Here is a 7,099-nt window from a genome sequence, read left to right on the forward strand (position 1 = left end):
AACCCTGATAAGAAGAGATACCTACCACAGAGCGGCCATAAATGCGCCGCTACCCTTGAGGTCTCAAATGCCTCGGTAAAGCATTTTTTCCTTACCAACAAAACACAGCAGGGCTTAACACTGCTATCATTAGGCAGAAATAAGCTTCGGCCACCTATTATACAATTTGCATAACAAATATGATTTACCTTGGCTCACTTTGAGCTTCATACAATTAATAATAGAAGTTTAGTGGGAGTTAACAATGGCACAACCATTAACATCATCAACCCATTATCGTCCCACTGCTGGGCACGGGTCCCCTCTCAGAATGAGAAGGATTAGGCCTTAGTACACCGCGCTGGCCAAGTGCGTATTGGTAGACTTCACATACCTTTTGAGATAATTTTTTTATAAAACTCTCAGGAAACCTGCGTTTTTCCTTCACCATTTAAGCAAGTGATAATTAACATAACTTTGAAAAATCAGAGGCGATTTGAATGCCTGGGATATGAACCTCGGACCCCTCGACCGAGAGGCCGAGTTTCTTAACCACTAGGCTATCACTGCTTTATTAACGTAAAGACAAAAGCAATATTGGCAAAGCGTTACACATCTAGAATTCAAACATTGAGAAATCGATTTGGTTTTTATGTCTTTAGAATAATTACGGCAATCGATGGAGGTCAGCTGTGAGGTCGATTGGTCAGGCCTATCCGTAGATTATTGGAAATTACAGATGGAATTTATAAAGTTTGGGGGAAGGCAGACGGGGCTAATATTCCGCCTTAATGTCTTATCGCTCTAGTCCGGGGCTAAAATAGGGCTACGGTATCCCCTGCTTGTTCTAAGAGGCCACTAAAAGGGGCTTCCGGGGTTGCGGGCGGCAAGAGTGGGAGCTCGAACCGTCCAGCAAGGGAAGCCGAGAAGGTCGGCGGTATGTCTAGTTGCTCACGGTTGTAAGCATCAGATGTGCGGAAGGAGCGTAAATTGCTCCCCCCAGGGCAGAGCCCGATAGGAGCATTTGGAAGACTCAGGTAGTGTTCCGTCGGAGATCACGGAGTTCTTCACCAAAAACGCCGAGGGAGGCCACCGGGGGGGTTTTAGTGCGTTAAAAATGCCCCATAACCCGGCATCGCTCGCATGGCGTCAGATTTGAATATTTCCCCCTCGTGAACAAAAAAATAAATAAAAGGCGGGGCTTATGCCCTGGAGCCTCAATAAGAGAGATAAAAAATCAAAATTTTTACAGGTCCGCAACTCTTATGATTTTTTCCAAACAATATTTTTACGCATTTAACCGACATGAAATGAAATGAATATATATTTATTTTGTATAGGCCAACGGCGGCACTTACAAATTGTCAGTTACAATATTTTCTTAAACTACTACCGGATCAGAACGGAACTCCTTGGACTGCCAACTCCGGATTACCTTATTGGGGGCGGCAAATTACACAAATAACACATTTTTAAACGGTTCTCAAGTGCTTATCAATGTCAGCACTAACTGATAATAATCTGCGCGAAATGTTATTTATTGGTCTTAATTAAAATTAAAAGAAAAGTCTTACACTTATTTTTGATTTAATCGCAAATAATCTTATATATAAAATTTTCGTGTAGTTACCGTACTCCTCCGAAACGGCTTTACGGATTTTCACCAAATTTTATATGCATATTCAGTAGGTCTGAGAATCGGCCACTATCTATTTTTCATATCCCTAAGTGATAAGGGTTGTTCACCCTTACCATTTTTTTATTTATATGGCAACACAACGTTTGCCAGGTCGGCTAGCTATATGTAAAGACTTATTTACCAGGGGTGGCAATTCATTTTTGCATTTTTACTATTATTTATCATGGCAGCCAGAGAAGTGAATGCATTTCTAAAATTTTAATTGTCTATCAATTACGGTTTAACAGATAAGGCGAAAATGGTTATCTCCATTTATTTTTCATATTTCTTTTATTTTTAGAATTTGTTGTTATAGCGTCCACCGTTATATGTATTCTGTAAATATGTAAGTGTTTACGTATTATGAGATTTATTTTTTATAATATAGGAGTAGCAGACGAGCATGCAGTCCATCTGATGGTAAGTGGCTACTGCCGCCTATGGACATCTGTAATCAACCCCAGATAGGATTGGATGTTCCTACGAGTCAGTCAGCCACAGATGCGCTGCTACCCCTGAGGACTAAGGTGGTACGCCTCGGAAAAGTATGTCTCCCTTACCTCACTCTTCAAACCAGAACACAGGAGCGCTTAACACTACTGTTATAACAGAAATAGGTGTGGTGGTACTGCCACCGGAGTCGAACCACAAAGGGTTCTACCACCTTCAAAGAGCACTGTGACAGACGTAGGCTTAGTAATTGGGTTCCGTTTTTAACTCTTTGGTACTGAACCCTAAAAAATATAGCTTTACCGGTTTTTGGCGTTTTTAAGAGCAAGTTGCAATATGAACAGCCCAAAAAATATGTCTTAAGGTCACACAACATAAAAACAACTTTAACTACTAATTAATGTAACAGCCTTACGAAATACAATTTCAAAAACATTTTAGCACATTCGGCAGGTGACGTAAAAGTTTTTTCCGTTTTACAAGATTGAAGCAAATTCGAATGCAGTCCACCTTTTTTTTATACAAAATAGGAGTAGCGACCGAGCATGCAATCCACCTGATGGTAAGTGGCTACTGCCGCCCATGGACATCTGTAATCAACCCCAGATAGGATTAGATATTCCTAACTGAGGTCGGCCATAGACGCGCCGCTATCCCTGAGAACTAAGCTGGAACGCCTCGGAAAAGTCTGTCTCCCTTACCACACCCTTCAAATCGAAACACAGCAGCGCCTAACACTGCTGTTATTAGATAGAAATAGGTGTGAAACCTGATGGTAAATCACTGCTATGGACATCTGTAACCAACTCAACTTTTAAAGGTGGTAGAACCCTTTGTGGTTCAACTCCGGCGGCACCACCGCCACACCTATTTCTGCTTAATAACATCAGTGTTAAGCGCTGCTGTGTTCCGTTTTGAAGGGTGTGGTAAGGGAGACATACTTTTCCGAGGCATTCCAGCTTAGTCCTCAGGGGTAGCGACGCATCTGTGGCCGACCTCAGGCAGGAATATCTAATCCTATCTGGGGTTGATTACAGATGTCCATGGGCGGCAGTAGTCACTTACCATCAGGTGGACTGCATGCTCGTCTGCCACTCATATATTATAAAAAAGGTGGACTGCATGCAAATTTACTATTATTTTTAGTAAGCATATATCAAAATCGCCAAATTTTCGGCACACCCTTCACCTCCCCCTCCAAAGTGTTACGTCAAATGTTACATAAAGCAGTAACTGCTTGACGTCAGGTGGACTACATGCTAGTGTTTCAATGATTTACTATCACATATGGCATAGTTATGCCGAGCAGTTCCAGGTTCAACCCCGGGTTAACAATAAATTAAATGAATTTAAACGAATATTTTCTTAACAGATAATATTAGAATAATAAATGGGAAAATAGTGATAATCTGATGGTTTTAAATTAGAACTTTCAATTAGGGGTCCGAGGTTCATATCTTGGGCGTACATTCTAGTTTTTTCAATGTTATTGTTAAGTTTAGAAGTAAATTAAATCACTTGCTTTAATAGTGAAGGAACTTAATAATATTTTAAGGAATGGCACACGATTAATATTTCGGTCAAGAAAAGTTTACCAATCATTACTTGACCAGTGCTGTCTTCTCTCACTCTGAGAGAAGACCCGAGCCCAGCATTGGAACAGTAAATCGGTATATTTTGGGATATTATAATATGTAAGTATTTATTATACATTTTGAAATGGTAAAACTACCCTCCATTATTGCATACGTGCGTAATTATAAATTTGTACAAATAAATTAACTTTCTTAACCAAACCGGAACAACCTTTACTGCAGTTCGTTGCAAAAATCGGCAAAGACAACTCTTTTAAGACCTTGAGAATTAAATTACAGATTATTAATCTAGATCAGTGCATTATGATAAACCTCGCATTTTATATTGAGAAACCTGCTTAATTAGTCTTGCTTAAAGTTTCTTAACAGAAGACACGTTACAAAACAAAAATGATCACATAATTCATGGCATTGATGCAAAAATCTTGCTCAACGAAAAAAAAATAAGGCAGAATAACTCGTTCTGGAGTGGAATAAAAATCGCTGGCTACTCACCACAGCGCGGCAGATGACCGCAATACACGCTAATAATTTCGAAAATAACGTTTTATGCAACTACTACGTCACAAAAGCACAACACACACAGAATTTTTAATAAAACACAATTTTATTTTGGTTTATTTTGACAGTTGTCAAGTGTCAAAGTTCCCGCCACTGGTTTTATTTTTTCGGGTTTTTTAATGTCGCGTTCAAGATACGTCGTACGCTTCGCAGTACGATCTACTGACTGGCTTGACCACTTTCCAATCTTGAGCTGAATTAGTGTACACTGGCGCACAACTTAACTGAGAAAGCGTGTCAGGCATTTAGAAGCCATTAAAACTATATTCTTAAAGACTATATTCCTTCACCGTCCATATGGTCACCAGTAAATCAAATATTTCTTTTAAATAACAAACTCATCTTTGCGATACCAAAACGAATCCTATTAGTAGCTGTTAAAGATTATATTTACGTATCGTTCCACGTATGCACGTTACGTCGAGTTTCGTACGAAGTCCATCTTACGTGTGTGCTAATTTCTTGCTATATAAGGAAACAAACTTAATATGGTTGTCACATACTCTACGGCTAAAAACCTGTTACCTAGTGTGTATCGATAATAGCTGTTATTTCTATATGGAAATAAATTGATGTTAAATGGATCCTTGGATATCGATATCACCAATATAGTCATAGTCAATTTGTGTTTCGATTTTAGAAGACGTATCAGGCTTAAATTAAAAAATACTAACTTTCTTTAGGCAAAATCGCAAAGAAACATATATCATAATTATTTTTGGCATTGTGTAGCTAGAATTCTCTTTATGTCCCAATGCTGGGCACAGATCTTGCCGCATAACTGGGGGAACTCCGGAGAACATTTCTCCGATAATATTATGTATTCAATAGCTAAGTTATTGTACCTACTGTTACCTCATAGACTAAGGCAGGGGTTCCCAATCTTTTGTAACCCGCGGCGCAGTTACAAGTTTAATATTCTTTCATGGCGCCCTGTGCCCTGTCCTAGCTAACTATTTGAAGAAGACAGTCGAAAGAAATAGGTAACTACAATAATAGTAGGTACCTTAGGTTGATCGAAACGAATTTAAAACACCACAATATGAAATTGTACAATACGTTATTATAAAATAATTTAAACGGAAAACAAGAAGAAAGACTTGAGAAGAAACAAAAATTAAATACGATATGTATTCAGTCAAATCAATGTGAAGGGTGAGCTTAGTTATCGCCGTGCAGTTTTTCAAAGCGGGGAATATCACTTGACACTGCTATTCTCATTTCTTGCTCCACATTGATCCTTAGCGATATTTGTTCTTTATCACTGCTACATCTGAAAACCCAGCTTCACATAGATATGATGTTGCAAACGGAATGAAATTTTTTAATGCTTTGGATGTTAAATTTGGATATTCATTTTGAATCGATGACCAAAACGCCAATATTTGTGGTGTCCAATGATTAGAGGATCGACTCACGGCGCCCCTCTTTACTTTCTACGGCGCACCAGGGCGCCGCGGCGCACACTTTGGGAACCCCTGGACTAAGGGTTCGTACACAAAACTGCGATGCGACGTCGCATCGCAAAAATCTGCGAGCTCCCTCGACGCATCGCAAGAACTTGCGAATTGATTCGCATCGCACAGTGGTTGTTGTTGTTGGTCACCCTGAGAGACGCTACGCCGCACGATATCGCATCGCAGCAATTCGTATCGCAATTTTCTGCGTTGCGAATTCGCATCGCGTCGCATCGCAGTTTTGTGTTCGAGCCCTTAAATCGTACTGTTTTCATATTTTAAACAGACTTTGTATATTTCATGCCTATCACATTTGTGAAAGTTGTGACGTAATTTGCATAATGAACGAATTTTAATAAGGCCTGACGATATCCCTCAGTAACGGTTTTATAACTAGATAATTATTATTTATAATAGATAATTATTATTTATAATATTTATCATTTAATTTGAAGGTGGTAGAAAGAAAGGGTTCTACCACCTTCAAATTAAATGGTTCGACTCCGGCGGCACCACCGCCACACCTATTTCTACCTAATAACAGCGGTGTTAAGCGCTGCTGTGTTCTGGTTTGAAGGGTGTGGTAAAGGAGACATATCCGAGGCGTTTGAGCATAGTCCTCAGGGGTAGCGGCGCATCTGTGCTCGATCAGGTAGGAATATCTAATCCTATCTGGAGTTGATTACGGATGTCCATGGGCGGCAGTAGCCACTTACCATCAGGTGGACTGCATGCTCGTCTGCTACTCCTATACTATTAAAAAAATCAAAACCTGACTGCTTAAAAATATAGCAAATGTCACTCACAATTTATACGATTGCAAAATACAATAAAACCAACTATGATAAGATCCGTCAAGCCGTTTGGGCTATAAGACGTCCTATAAAAGACAATAATAAAAGATAATAATAGCCAAATAATAAAAGATAGATACTTACGCCATAGATTAGTAAAGATTCCTCACTCCTAACAAGAAAATGTTACCAGTTTTGATAGTTGAAATTGTCTCTGTCAATTTTCGAGTTTGAAAAATATTAAAAAATGCAGTTTTTAGATTATTTACTAATGAAATGATATTTCTCCGCACTCTTTCTTCGTTTCGATCGATTTCTTGTTTTTGTACCACTTAACTGCACATGTCGGCATTGTTCCGCGTAAATTACTCCATGACAGCTATTAAATGGCTGACACATTTGTCAGCCGTTTAAACCATTTAAAGGATTCCTACAATTACAAGGCGTTGAGATATTATAGATATCTTACGCTGGAAATTAAACATTAAACAACAAAAAAAATAGTATTTACTAATTAATCAATTATGTATTTGAAGTAAACAATTAATCCTAAAATCGGCGGGAACTTACTTGCCAAACTATTAC

General features: G+C 38.9%; 1 protein-coding gene across 2 annotated transcripts in view; it reads right to left on the reverse strand.

Moving 5' to 3' along the window:
- emp (epithelial membrane protein) overlaps positions 1-4,446 on the reverse strand; it is a 113,019-nt gene extending 108,573 nt beyond the window's left edge. For both annotated transcript variants that reach the window (XM_073092376.1, XM_073092377.1), the window contains exon 1: positions 4,198-4,446. The gene's annotated coding sequence lies outside the window, so the exon portion shown is untranslated. The remainder of the gene's footprint in view (positions 1-4,197) is intronic.
- Between the last annotated feature and the right edge of the window lie 2,653 nt (positions 4,447-7,099).

Source organism: Epargyreus clarus, unplaced genomic scaffold, assembly GCF_041222505.1.
Source record: "Epargyreus clarus isolate Ecla_fem2 unplaced genomic scaffold, WU_Ecla_fem_2.2 ptg000036l, whole genome shotgun sequence".
Classification (NCBI taxonomy): domain Eukaryota; kingdom Metazoa; phylum Arthropoda; class Insecta; order Lepidoptera; family Hesperiidae; genus Epargyreus; species Epargyreus clarus.